At 40.5% G+C, this 13,020-nt stretch overlaps 1 protein-coding gene across 2 annotated transcripts in view; it reads right to left on the bottom strand.

Annotated features, from left to right (window-relative positions):
- The window catches only part of Sgcd (sarcoglycan delta), a 954,199-nt gene that overhangs the window by 561,842 nt on the left and 379,337 nt on the right, over positions 1-13,020 (bottom strand). For both annotated transcript variants that reach the window (XM_046459943.2, XM_058584191.1), the window contains exon 2: positions 12,220-12,382. The gene's annotated coding sequence lies outside the window, so the exon portion shown is untranslated. The remainder of the gene's footprint in view (positions 1-12,219; positions 12,383-13,020) is intronic.

Genomic DNA, 13,020 nt, shown 5'->3' with positions numbered 1-13,020 from the left:
AATCAAAAATAAAAGAATAAAACAATCTAAAAAGAAACAATAAATCAGGTGACCTATTTTGAAACTAGATCCATTCTGCATTATATACATCAACCTCTCCAATATCTGTTGAATGTGTTCCAGGAACAATTAAGAATTAGAACATAATATTCATAAAAATGAGAATCCCTGCCTCACCTTGAAGAGCTTACACTTTGTTGAGGAAAAATAATTTATAAGTACAAACACAATGACCTCTCTTCATAATCAATCATAATGCAGGTTTGAAAAAATGCAGTGGAAGCCAAAGGGAAGAAGTGAGTTGCAATTCAACAGAAAGAAGGTCTACAGTGAACTGGATCCTTAGAAATGCGTGGGTCTCCATATCCTGTTGGGTGGTCTCAGGTACAAAGCAGTGGTGATATGAAAAGACATGACATGTCTGCACAATGGATAGGTTTTTTAGGGATGGAAAGACCAGGGGCAGAATGGAGGGGAAGGAAACAGTAGAAAGCAATGACATGAAGAGTAAGATGCAATGGCAAAATTGCACATTGCGCACTGAGATATGTAGCCAGTTCTTCAGATGGTGGGGCCTGAGCAGGGTCATGATACAGTCCAGGTATTTTCATGTTTATTTCACAACCAATATATATTAAAGGTACAGTGCAACTTTTTGACCAGCCTAAATAGGACGACAATGGAGATGGTGAACATTTGAAAACATTCTATGGAAAAAAAAAATGGTGTTGGTGATGGTAGTGGTGGTGGTGGTGGGGTTTAGCAGCAAAGCAAAGAGGAAAAATAAGACAGTTCCTTAAAACAAAACAAAACTTTGAGGTCACTGATAATATGTGAATATGTACTAGAGAGATTTTTAACCTTTATTCCCTTAGTGACAAAAACAGCATATGTACATTTGCAGACAGAATTTAAAATGGCCATTTCTATAGTTGGAGAGGAAAGAAAATGGGTAAGTGTGTGTGTGTGTGTGTGTGTGTGTGTGTGTGTGTGTGTGAATACATGTTTGAGTGCTTTAACCTGGCAAATAAAACCTAAATCGCTACAAGATACTGTATGCAGGAGCGACCCAGATTGTGTTCAGTTTCAAAGGCCTTGGGTAAAATCCAGCCCAAGTAAACAGACAGACTGCAAAACATAATGCTCAAGGAGAAAAACACAAATCTTTTCTTCAGTCACTGTCAACAGGAGACAATGCTTAAAATGGTAGTTATTTGAATTAGGAACAAAAAGTCAAGGCAAAAAGAAAAAAAAAAGGTATTAACCACATTCAGATACTGAATCAAAGAGCATAAAAACAGGCATCCTTTATCCAGACAGGACCAAGAAATTCTAGAAATAAAGTTGGGTGTACTCCATGGATTTTAAGGGCTCAACCCAAAGATCAGACCAGAGAAGTACTTATCCTGACAAGGTGGCTTGAAAATTGCTTGCTCAAAAAAATCTCCCTTTCCTCAGTTTCTTGAAATGTAAAAGGAGGATAAGTTCCTCAGAGTCATTCCTGAGGGAAGACAGAAGATGAGGACGGAATGCTTCTGACTGTATAAATGGAAAAATGAAATTATATCCTAAATAAAGCATCTTGATTGAATTCTAAGGTCTCATCATACAGAAGAAAATTCAGCATGAGGACACGCACAGTATTTGTTTAGAATTTCTTTCTTTGAGGGAGTTCATTGTTCAGGAGCATCAATTTTATTATAAGATTTGTGATAATAACCATCTCTGCTATCCCAGAAACATGGGAGAAAGGACAAAAAATAAGCAGAGCAAGGAAAAAGACTCTGATGTCTCTCCTGGGTGGGGACAGAGGAGCCGATGAGTCTCAGGCAGCTCTGGATGCCCTCATGACTAGATCCCCTGGAGAAGCCCCAGGTAGTTTACACACCTCCCTCCAGCAACTGTTCCACATGAGTAATGTCCTGTGGAATCTCCTTGGGCTCTTCTCTATTGCTGAGTCCAGGGTATGACTCCATCCAGTAAGTAGACGCAGCATGGCACATGGACACATATTCGAACACAGGAAGCAATCCTCCTAGTCACCCACTTCCAGCACCGGCTGTTGTCATGGATACAGGCTGCTGGACCACAATGCCTACCATGAAGTTGCTCCACAGAAAGAATGTTTTCTGAGGATGTTTCCTGGACAGACTTGCTACTCTTTGCCTCCCACCCACTGTGTGAGGTCATCAGTCAGTAGTTGATTACACTTTGCATTTCCATCAAAATCCTAGAGGGGATATCAGACCTTTCAGGTAAGATCTTCTCTTTCAATGGCAAAAAGGTGGTACCCATAGATGGAAGGCACCCATGACCATGAAGTATTGAAGAACATGCAGGCTCCAGATATCCACTGTGGGGCCATCTTTTTCTCCTACCAGTAGAATTCTAGGGCACAGAATGGAGAGCATCACAGAACTTGTCCAGCTTCTACCAAGCCATGACTTTGCCACCAAGTCTGAAGTGTGATGTTTCATCTAGCAACCTCCAGTATGTTCTCTGCCTTCATATCTCTGCACAATGCACACCTCATTGCAGGAGTATACTGGGCACATCTGGGCCTCCTCCTACATGCCACTAGACTTTAGGATGCGTTGCAGAAGCTCTTTTTCATGTGCATGCTCCATCATGAGTTAGATGTTTTCAGTGGTTTCAATAGTGTGAAATAATGTGATCACATTTAGGGGAACTCTGCTTTATCTTTGGCAGGACCTTTATAGCCACATCTGTCCTAGTGAGGACATGGTGGACCAGTTTCACCTGGGCAAAGCTGCCCTGCCCAATGTCCCTCAGGACCTTATAATGGTATGGTCTGATAGAGTGTCCTCAAAGGAGGAGCTGTCCAAGAGACCCTGCCACATGGTCATCCCCTCACTACTTTCTCTATTGTCACTAAACATCAAAAGTATCAATACCAACTAATTATGCTACTTAAAAAGAAAAGTTATTAATAAAAGGAGAAAAGAATATAAATAAAAAACCCTCCAAAACAAATACAGAAACCAAAACCACCAGACTGTCAAAGGAGCTAAACATTTGTGAGTCCAAAAGGTCACCAAGAGCTCCCTGTGCTTTTGACACAAAATGCACTGCAGCCAGGGCCTTGGAGAGGTGGCATCTGAGATTCCATGACATGGGCTCCTTGTGGGTAGAGCAGGCTCCTTGTGGGTAGCCCAGTCATGGCTGAGCATGACCCACCATGGCTGTCCTGCCTGGTCTTCAGGGCCTTTCCCACTTCAACAAGAAAGGACTTCAGAAGCTTTTGCCTTCAGTGAGATATGGAGACTAACATTTACTTGTTTAGAAATTAAACCCTGTAGGATACTTCAGTGGCCTTTTCATTTTGAGTTTGAAAAATCTATAACAACTTCTGGCTTTTATAGACCTCATCACATCTATACCAAAGGTATTCAATTCCATTTTCATTGACCTTAGAATGATTGGGATCAAAAGGATGGTAGCACTTCACTCACATTGTGATACTGTAACACCATGCTCTGTCCCCTGAGATGATATGGGGATGTCCTTAATACCAATGGGGGTTAAGGGAAAGGGAGACTGCATTGTAATTTCCCTGCCAAGCCCTCTTAAGATTGCTCTTCAGAAACCCGGGAAATTTGAAGGCAGTGAGTTGGTATATTCAAAGTGATGAAGACAAAAATACCCTGTTATCTAAGAATCCTATGGCCAACAAAATGTCCCTCCCATAGAAGAGAGAAATGGAGGTGTTATCATATAGATGCCTTGTTCCCTTGGTGTTGCTATAACAAAATGCCTCAGATGTCAGAATGTATTAACAAGAGAAATTGATTTATCACAGTTCCAGAGACTGGCAAGTCCAGGGTTAAAGTCTAAGAGATGAAGTGTGTAGAAAGGGGTGGCCTTTCTCTTTCTAACTCTCCTTCACGGTAGAAGGGGCAGAAGGGTTGAACCTAATCACTAAATCTAGCTTTCCTTTCCTTTCCTTCTCTTTCCTCCTCTCTCCTCCTCTCTCTCTCCCCCTACCTCTCCCCCCCCGCTCTCTTTCGATTCAACCCAGGGCCTTGTGCATCCTAGGCAAGTACTATACCGCTAAGCTATATCCCCGACTCTTTTGACTTTGAGACAGGGTCTCACTAAGTAACCCAAGTTGGCCTCAAAAATATAATCCTCCTCCCTCAGTGTGTCAAGCAGCTAGGATTACAGCTTTTTACCACCTTATCTGGCTTAAAATAAATATACTTTTGTGTGTATATACGGTGCTGGGGATCAAAGCAGGGCCTCGGGCATGCTACACAAATGGCCTTTTCTGAAGTCACACATCCTGTCCATAAGGTTGGAGCTTAATGGCTTGCCCATCTCCTTAAAGCCCTACCTAACTCATGCTGCAAGGGGGTTAAAGTTTCAACAGGAACTTTGGAGGGACATATATGCTCGACTACAGCACTAGATAAACAAGAGCCACTAGATGTGTCCTGTGTGTCCTTCAGGTTGAAATGAATGACATTCAACAGGACTCTGAGCTGCTGCTCCAGGAGTTTTCTTCTTCAGACCTTCAAGACTTACATGGGCATCTGAGTGGCAGAGGAAAGGATGGTGGACACGCTGATGTTTATGGCTGGGGCGACTCATAGACACCCTCTGTGGCAGGAACTGGGTGGCCTGCAGCTTTGCTTTCTGCCCCTGCCCTCCTGCTCCTGAATCTGCTCACAAGTGAGTTGCAGCCTAGCAGGGTGGGTGCTGTATCACAGTACCCAATATCACTGCAGGAACCTATCAGAGGCTTGGAGGCCCCAGATGCTCCTTGGAACTGCTGCAACTCTCTATGCCAGATCTCAAAGTGATGCCAGCCATGAAGCTAGATAGTGTCTTGGGGCACAGTCTGAGCAGCCATGGAAGATGGGCCCAGAGTCCTCAGGCAGCCCCCACTGGTTGCTGGGACAGCTCCACAGTCCAGGAAAGTGAGCAGGACCCTAGGTGCACTGGTGGCCTTGCTCCTCCACTGTGACCCTTTAGACCAAGGTCTAGGGCTCTGAGACATGAAGCCCACAGCCTTTTCAGCAGCTTCACATACCTACCTGTTAAGTTTATCTAACATTTTTTCAGGTCAGTCTATTGGAACTACATATGTCATGTTTCAATTGACCTTATAGATACATGTCACAAGGCTCAGAGAGTGCTGCCATATCACCAACTAATGGTGAATTTGCTGAGCTCTAGGACATCCTCAGCCTTATGTGACCCAAGTAACCATTTTACAGACGAGGAAATTTAGACACAATAGGATGCAAAGACCTCAGGCAGACACCAAGTGGAAAAACTCAAGCCAACTATGGTCCCATAACATGCGCTGGGTGTGTGTCCCCTGGACAAAGAGATGTTCTAGATTACCAGTCAGAGTCTTCTCCTTGCATGAGAAAGTGCGGCTAAGTTTGCTGATCCTCTCATGTTTGACACTCAGATATTTATTATCTGGGATAAAATTTCAATGCAAGATGAATTTCCAAGAAACTCAGTGAGGGCTGGAGAAAACCACAAGAGAAAGGCACTCCAAAGATGAGATGAGCTAGCCACAGTTCTGCATTGCTGGGAGGCAGGGGAAATATAAAAAACATCATTTCCACAGCCCAAGGAAAGAGGACAGTGCACAGTGATCCACAGTGATCCACAGGAATACTAGGGCTTCCACATAAGCAGCATGTGGCTTTATGGACAAGAATGATCCCAAAGGGAAAATAGATACACCACACACACCCCCATACACACAAGCATGCACATGGAACAGTATCTGAAAGGGTCATTTTCCTGAGTCACCCACTTCCCCATTCTTAGTGATGACTATGAAAAATAATAACAAAAACAATCCCTCAAAGCAGGTTTTAATTTTCACTTTGATACCATTTGTTAGAGGTGCATAGAGATATTTTATTTATGTAGCAGGTTGGGAATAGACTAATTAATTTGTCAATATAGGAAAAGCACTGTAAGCTTGCACACGTTTGCATTTTTTTTTTCTGGCTTTTAAATTGTACTCTGGTAATCAGGACTTTAAAAAGCGCAGCTAAAATAACGACGGGTGCCAAAGTCACATGAAAAACTGATATGACAGGAACGCAAATTATGGAGGTGCACGAAGGAACTCGGCTCTTCAACGTCCCCAACACAATTAACCTTGCTGGTATCTGTTAATCACACTAAATAGTTTCAGGCTCCCTTTCAATCACTCTGGACAGATAAAGCATAACATTTACTTTTAATGACAGTTTTTCCTCCACATAATTTCCCACATATTAATTAAATGCCTTTTTCCCCCCTTTGGCAACAGCATCCACTTCATTCAGAGCTTCCAAATTCTTTGAATGAAATTGATAAAGCTTTTAGAAAACAATGTCTTCCATCAGCTAAAATTAAATGAATGCACAGATATTGGGACTCAGAGATGACAAAGACAACAGGGAATCCTGATAATCCCTTGATTAGAAGTTCGTTCATTGTTCACGTGGATTCTTTAACCCCAAACAGTAGCTTGGCATTTAGGAAGGGTTTATAAAGAACCAGCACCTACTAGCACTTCACAAGCATAACCTCATTTAACCCTCATTTTGTATCAGGGAGGCATGATACCCATAAACTCATCTCCATACCACAAATAGAGAAACTGAGATTGGGAGCTGTCCAGGGACTTGCCTGCATCTAGAAAGTGGTGGTGCTTGGACTAGAGTCAAGGCAGTCTCCCTCCACAGCTCTTTATTAAATGACATTGTCTCTGCCCATTATCCTCTGTTTTCTAAACTACATCTTGTCCAGTTTCTGGCACTACTATTTCTATCACATCCATGATCAAGAAGGAACACTTGAGAAAAGAAACTTACATTATAAAGCAATGATCCCCGAGGGCAGGAGTAATACTTAGCCACTAACTTTTTTTTTTTTTTTGGTAGCAGGGATTGAACTCAGGGGCACTCGACCACTAAGCCACATCCCCAGCCCTATTTTATATTTTATTTACAGACAGCTCGCTGAGTTGCTTAGCTCTTCGCTTTTGCTGAGGCTGGCTTTGAACTCATGATCCTCCTGCCTCAGACTCCCCAGCTGCTGGGATTACAGGCATGCACCACCGTACCCAGCACTACTAACTTTTATCGCGCTACAGTTACTAGTAAATTACAAAATTCAGCCATTTAACGATCAGTGTTCCTAACTGGCCATTCTGGAAACCTCTTCCAAATGATTGCTTCCTTGCTCCAGATCTGGAGTTTAGACAGAACCACAGGCCCACGTCAGATTGGGAGGCAGATGCACTGACCCTGCAATTCGGTTTTTGTGAGTAAGCAGCAGTCTGATTTGGGGCAAATTATGTTAATTTTCTTAGTATCAGTTTCCACATCTGTAAATGAGGAATAATAATAGCTACTACCCCAGAGAGTAGTTTCAGAGATTAAATGTGTTGATGCATTTTTAAAAAGCACTTTGGTCAAAAGTACTCAATAAATGGCAGTTTCTAAAAAAGAATATCTAATGCATTTTAAAATTGAGGTATAATTTACATAATGTGAAATGTTTAATAAGTGTGTCATTTAATCACTTTTGATGAACTTGTATCAGGGTACAAAACATTTCTATCATACTAGAAATTTCCTTCAAACACACTTCCTAGGCAGTGCCCCACCTCAGCAAGCACTGGGCTGATTCCTACAATCCCAGAGTAGTCGTGACTATCTGATAATTTCATATAAGTGAAGTCTTACCATGGATATAGCATTTTGTGAGTGTGTATTTGTCTTATTTCACTCACATTCTAGTTTTGGAATCCGTCTGTTATTGTGTGTATCTATAGAATGTTCCTTTTTATTATTGACAAAAAAAAAACACTTTATAAACATAACAGAGTTGATCCATTTCCCACTGATGGACGTCTGAGTTGTTTTCAGCACCACGCTACTATGCTTGGAGCTATTATGTACATGTGGGCATAAACATTTTTAATCTCCTTGGATAAATACATAGGAATGGAATTTCTGAGCCTTGGGAAAACACTTGTATAATTTTATAAGAAACTTCCAGATTTTTTTTTTAAGTGTTTGGAGCATATTACATTTTTAGCAGTAATGTATGAGCCTTGGGGTTGTTCCACATTTTAACTTGGGAACTAGTACTTTCACTTCTGGCCATTCTGATATGTAAGTGGTGGCACATCACTGATGTTTAATTTGCATTTCCTTGACAACAAATGACGTGAAGCACCAACACTCATCTTTATTGGCCAGGTTATATTTTGAATTTATGAAGTACTTGTTCATATATCATAGGTATATAGATTATAAATATTTTCTTCCAGTGTGTGTACCATCTTTTTTCTTTTCTTGGTGGTACTTTTTTAAAAGTAAGTTTGTTGGTTGGTTGGTTGGTTTATTGGTTCTTTTTAGTTATCCATAACAGTGGGATCCATTTTGATATAATTGCACAAGCATGGAATATATCCTAGTCTAATTAGAATCCCATTATAGATGTACATGATGGTGGGATTCACTGTGTTGTTTTTATATATGTACATGGGAAAATTATGTCAGAGTCATTCCATTGTCTTTCCTTTTCCCATCCCCGATCTGTCCCTCCATTTCCCATTGTCTAATCTACTACACTTTTGTTCTTCCCTTCACTCCCCCACTTATTGTGGGTTAGCTTCCACATTATGAGAGAAAACATTTGACCTTTGGCTTTTTGAGGTTGGCTTATTTCACTTAGCATAAGTGTTTCCAGATCCATCCATTTACTGGCAAGTGTCATAAAGTCATTCTTCTTTATAGCTGAGTAATACTCCATTATGTATACACACGACACTTTCTTTATCCATTCGTCTATTGAAGGGCACCTAGGTTGGTTCCATACTTTTTGATGATTAAATGCTTTTAAATTTTAGGAAGTTCAGTGTGTTTCTTTTCCATTTGTGGTTTGTGCATTTTGTGTTCTAAAATATTTGCTTCATGAAGTTACGAAATTATTCTAGCTTTTCTTCTAGTGTTTGTGTTTGAGCATTTATGTTTCAGTCCATGATCTGACTCAGACTGAGTTTTGTGTATGGTGTGAGGCAGAAGTTGAAGGTCTTTATTTTTCATATAAATATCTAGTTGTTTGACACTATTTGTTGTAGCAGTTTTCCTGTCTACACTGAATTTATTTTGTGTTCTTATTGAATAACAATAGCCTATATTTATGTGGGCCTGTGTCAGAATTCTCTATTTTGCTCCACAGACCCATTTATTTATAATGTCATCTATTTTAACTTTAGTTTTTAGTATGTTTTATCTTTTTTCTTTTGCCTGTTTAGAGCTCAAATGCAGGGACTGGAATACCTGCAATTTTGTTTAGGCTTTTTAAAATTTGTTCTTTTTCCTGTTTTAATGTCATATTCATGTCTATATGCAAAGGTAATATATATATATGCATAAATACATAAAATACACACATTAAAGCCTACTGATCATTATATTCTTAGATCTTCATAGTTTTAAGCATGAAATTTTATAAACCTCCCTTGGTTTTCAGAGATCAAGGAAAAGGTTCAAAATCACTTCGCAGATTTAAGCAAAGCATATGAATTATGTATAGAGTTCGTTGAAAAACAGTTTGCTGTATACGCCTCCAAGAGATTTGGCTATAGTATGTCAGGGGTGGGGCCTGAGAATTTACCTACCTTACTAGCTTAGATGATATCAATGATGACAATTTATAGACCACCTTAAATAGGGAAGACAACAAAGGGCTTATTGGTTTTCCTAATGCTTACATAGAAGCTTTATTAGACCCTGATTTGCCTTTTCTAAAGCCTGGGCCCATGGCCACTGATATATTCCTTCTGTCTTCACTTGAAAAGGTACCTGAAATCTCTGCTTCATACACAGGATTGTGGATTGATGGCCCCAACATTGCCTCATTCCTTCTTCCTTACTGGAAATTGGGTTTTGCTTTATAAGCAGGGACATGCACGTAGGTATATATACCACAGCTGAATAGAGCCCTGCAACACACCCACCCTTGTCCTTGGCCAACAATCAGAGAGAATGCCATCTTCCCCTCAATGGCTGATTGGTCTCTAAACCATGACCATGTTTCTACCAAGTCCCTTAAAACTCTGCTGGATGTGTGTTTTAAGGACTTACCATCTAGGTGGATCTTCTTGAGAGGACAGAGACATTCTGAATTACAGGTCACCACTCTCAAAGCAAAGAGCTCATCTTCATGATCCCAACCCAACCCCCTAAGCTTCTCTAGGTTTTTAGGTCAAGCAGAGAATAATTCTCTCAGCTTTTTTTCCCCCAATATATCAGGGACGTATGGTTAGAAAGTGCTGTACCACAACTGTATGACTATTACATACATAGTGTGTCCACACTTGTGCAAGAACTTGAAAAAAGTACACTGTGTGCATGGGTTTTCCTCTCTGTTTTTTTAAATACCTATTTGGCCTTTGTATTCACATGTATAAAAAATTAATTTATAATTAGTATTTATATTTGAATCACTTTAAAGGTGTCCCTTGTTAGAAAAAGAAACTGATTTATCTTCATTACAAAAAAATATTAAAAACCAAAGAAAATTTGTCTGAAAAAAGGAGGACGAGTGTTTGCATAAAATACTCTGCACATGCTCACTGGTCCCTCCATGCTGTTTCAGAGGCACCATGAACAATGCCAACACCAGAGATCAATCATTCTTCACCGGATTTAGAAACAGCAGATAGAAAGTGCATGCGCTTTGTCCTCAAAGGCAGATTCATTCATGCCCAGCTGACAGCATAGGCCATGCTTATTCCTACAGTGAGAAATTCAGAGATTAAAAAGACAGCATGCCTGTTGCTACAACCAATTTGATCTTTAGTAGCTCTCCACCTCCACCTTGCACAGATGCATGACCTACGGAACCCTATACTGCCATAGAAGGGAGCCAACCCAACACCTTGCCTATGCTCCACCAGCTTCCAGAAGCCTTTAGGTCATAAGGTTTTGGGTTTGTTTGCTTGTCATTCCCCACTGCCCTGCCACCATCATGAAGGTGTTTAAAAGGACAGCAAATGGGATTTTCTAAGATACCTTGCAACTTCCGCTGAATACGCAATGCATCCTAAGCTGTTAAACCATGTCCCCATCCAGTGCTTTTGACCAGCACCAAATGCAACCCTACTATTATATACAGATTCTAGTAAGTTTGGTTATGAGTCTGTCCCCTGACCATTGCTTGCTCTACAGTCTTAGAAACCTTTGACTTGTCTCCCTTCTGATTTTCCAGAACAGAGATCCCTTATTCCACAGGGTCATTACAAGTTGTACTAGTTATGAAATTTTTTTCAAAGCTCATAGCACAATGCCTGACTAACAATAAATATTTTACAAATAATAGTTCCAAGCGTTCCTTCTACTGCCCATTCATCCTTTCCTCCCTGAAAACATATATATATATATATATATATATATATATATATATATATATATATATATATATATATATAAATGGATGCCATTCAACACATTATTTATATATGTAGACATTATGCAGATATTTATGCATGTGTGTATATGTGTGTATGTATACACACACCCACATATCTTTTGTTTTTTGATACTTGATTTCTATTAGCATGATGCTTACCACTGTAACTAAAAAAATAAAATAAAGAGAGAGAGAGAGAGAGAGAGAGAGAGAGAGAGAGAGAGAGAGAGAGAGAGAGAGAGAGCCCTAGACTCCAGAGTAGAAACTTTCCTGGCATGGGCATATATACCTAAGAAATGCAAAGACAGCTCCCCCTGACCCTTAAGAAATTATAATGCTATACCAGAAGGCATGGAAAACAGTAATAAGAGTGTATAACAAGTGTCACATCTTTGTTCATATTTTCTTTTTTTTAACCCTGTCTTATCACAGGGTTCCCACCTGATTTCTATTCCCTTTTTAGCAGAGACACCTGCACACATCTCTGTTGCCTGATGTAACTATACTCTGGGCATCTGCCCATCACTGGGACAATGCAGCCTTCCTTTAGCTGCTCTTATTGTCCCTTTATCTCTCGCTGCACATCCATCACACAAGCTGGTAGCAGAAGAAAAGAACTTCCCTTGAAAGGAAGAAGGGACAAAGGAACAAGAAGACAAGACAGGGGAGGCAGAAGCCTGTGAAAATGATTAAACTGTTGAGAGCTATTACGTCTGTCTTTAAAAACAAGATGTTCAAGTTACAAGTCCATACCTTTGCAGTCCTAGTCTTCTTAGATCTTGGACACAAACTTCAGGGCAACATTGGGACTGAGGTAATCTGCTCAGGTCACCAGCAAAGGGACAGTTTTCTTAACCTCCACTCCAGTTCAGTACTGACTTCCCCGTGTCCCTGAGGATGGAGATTTCTTCCAACTCTACAAAAATCACATGAGAAAGATGATTTATAAAAAACAAAAACAAGACAGAGTGATATTACATTCAAGGCTGTTTGCTTTGAGGAATTTAATCCGTGTGGGTCTGTGGTCCAAGCTACTCAGGAGGCTGAAGTGGGACCATCACTCAAGCCTAGGAATTGAAGGACTTCCTGGGCAATAAGGGAGACCCTGTCTCAACAACAATGACGACAAAAAACAAAAGCAATGAAAGAAACGATACAGAAGCCCCTTTGAATTCTGAATGGCATAAAAATGAATAATGCCTGAATGGATTCAGTCTTGACAAAAACCAAAGAAGGTTACAAAAAGAAGTCATAGCCAGGTAGGTGCAGTGGTGCACACCTGTAATCCCAGTGGCTTGGGAGGGTGAGATAGGAGGATCACGAGTTCAAGGCAGCCCCAGCAACACAACAGTGAAGCACGAAGCAGCTCAGTGAGACCCTGTCTCTAAGTGAAATACAAAATAGGTCTGAGAATGTGGCTCAGTGGTCAAGTGCCCCTGAGATCAGTCCCTGGTAACACTCTCCTCCCCCCACCCCCCCAAAAAAAAGAAGTCAGAGAATAAGACTAGAAAGTATTTTAGGACATAACTAGTAAAATTTGCTCATTTAATTTAT

The sequence above is a fragment of the Marmota monax genome, unplaced genomic scaffold (assembly GCF_021218885.2).
Source record: "Marmota monax isolate L192 unplaced genomic scaffold, Marmota_monax_Labrador192_F-V1.1 WCK01_AAM20220418_F8-fsc00229, whole genome shotgun sequence".
In the NCBI taxonomy this organism is placed as follows: Eukaryota; Metazoa; Chordata; class Mammalia; order Rodentia; family Sciuridae; genus Marmota; species Marmota monax.
Note: the sequence above shows the minus strand (reverse complement) of the source record. Positions and strands in the feature narration are given on the sequence as shown.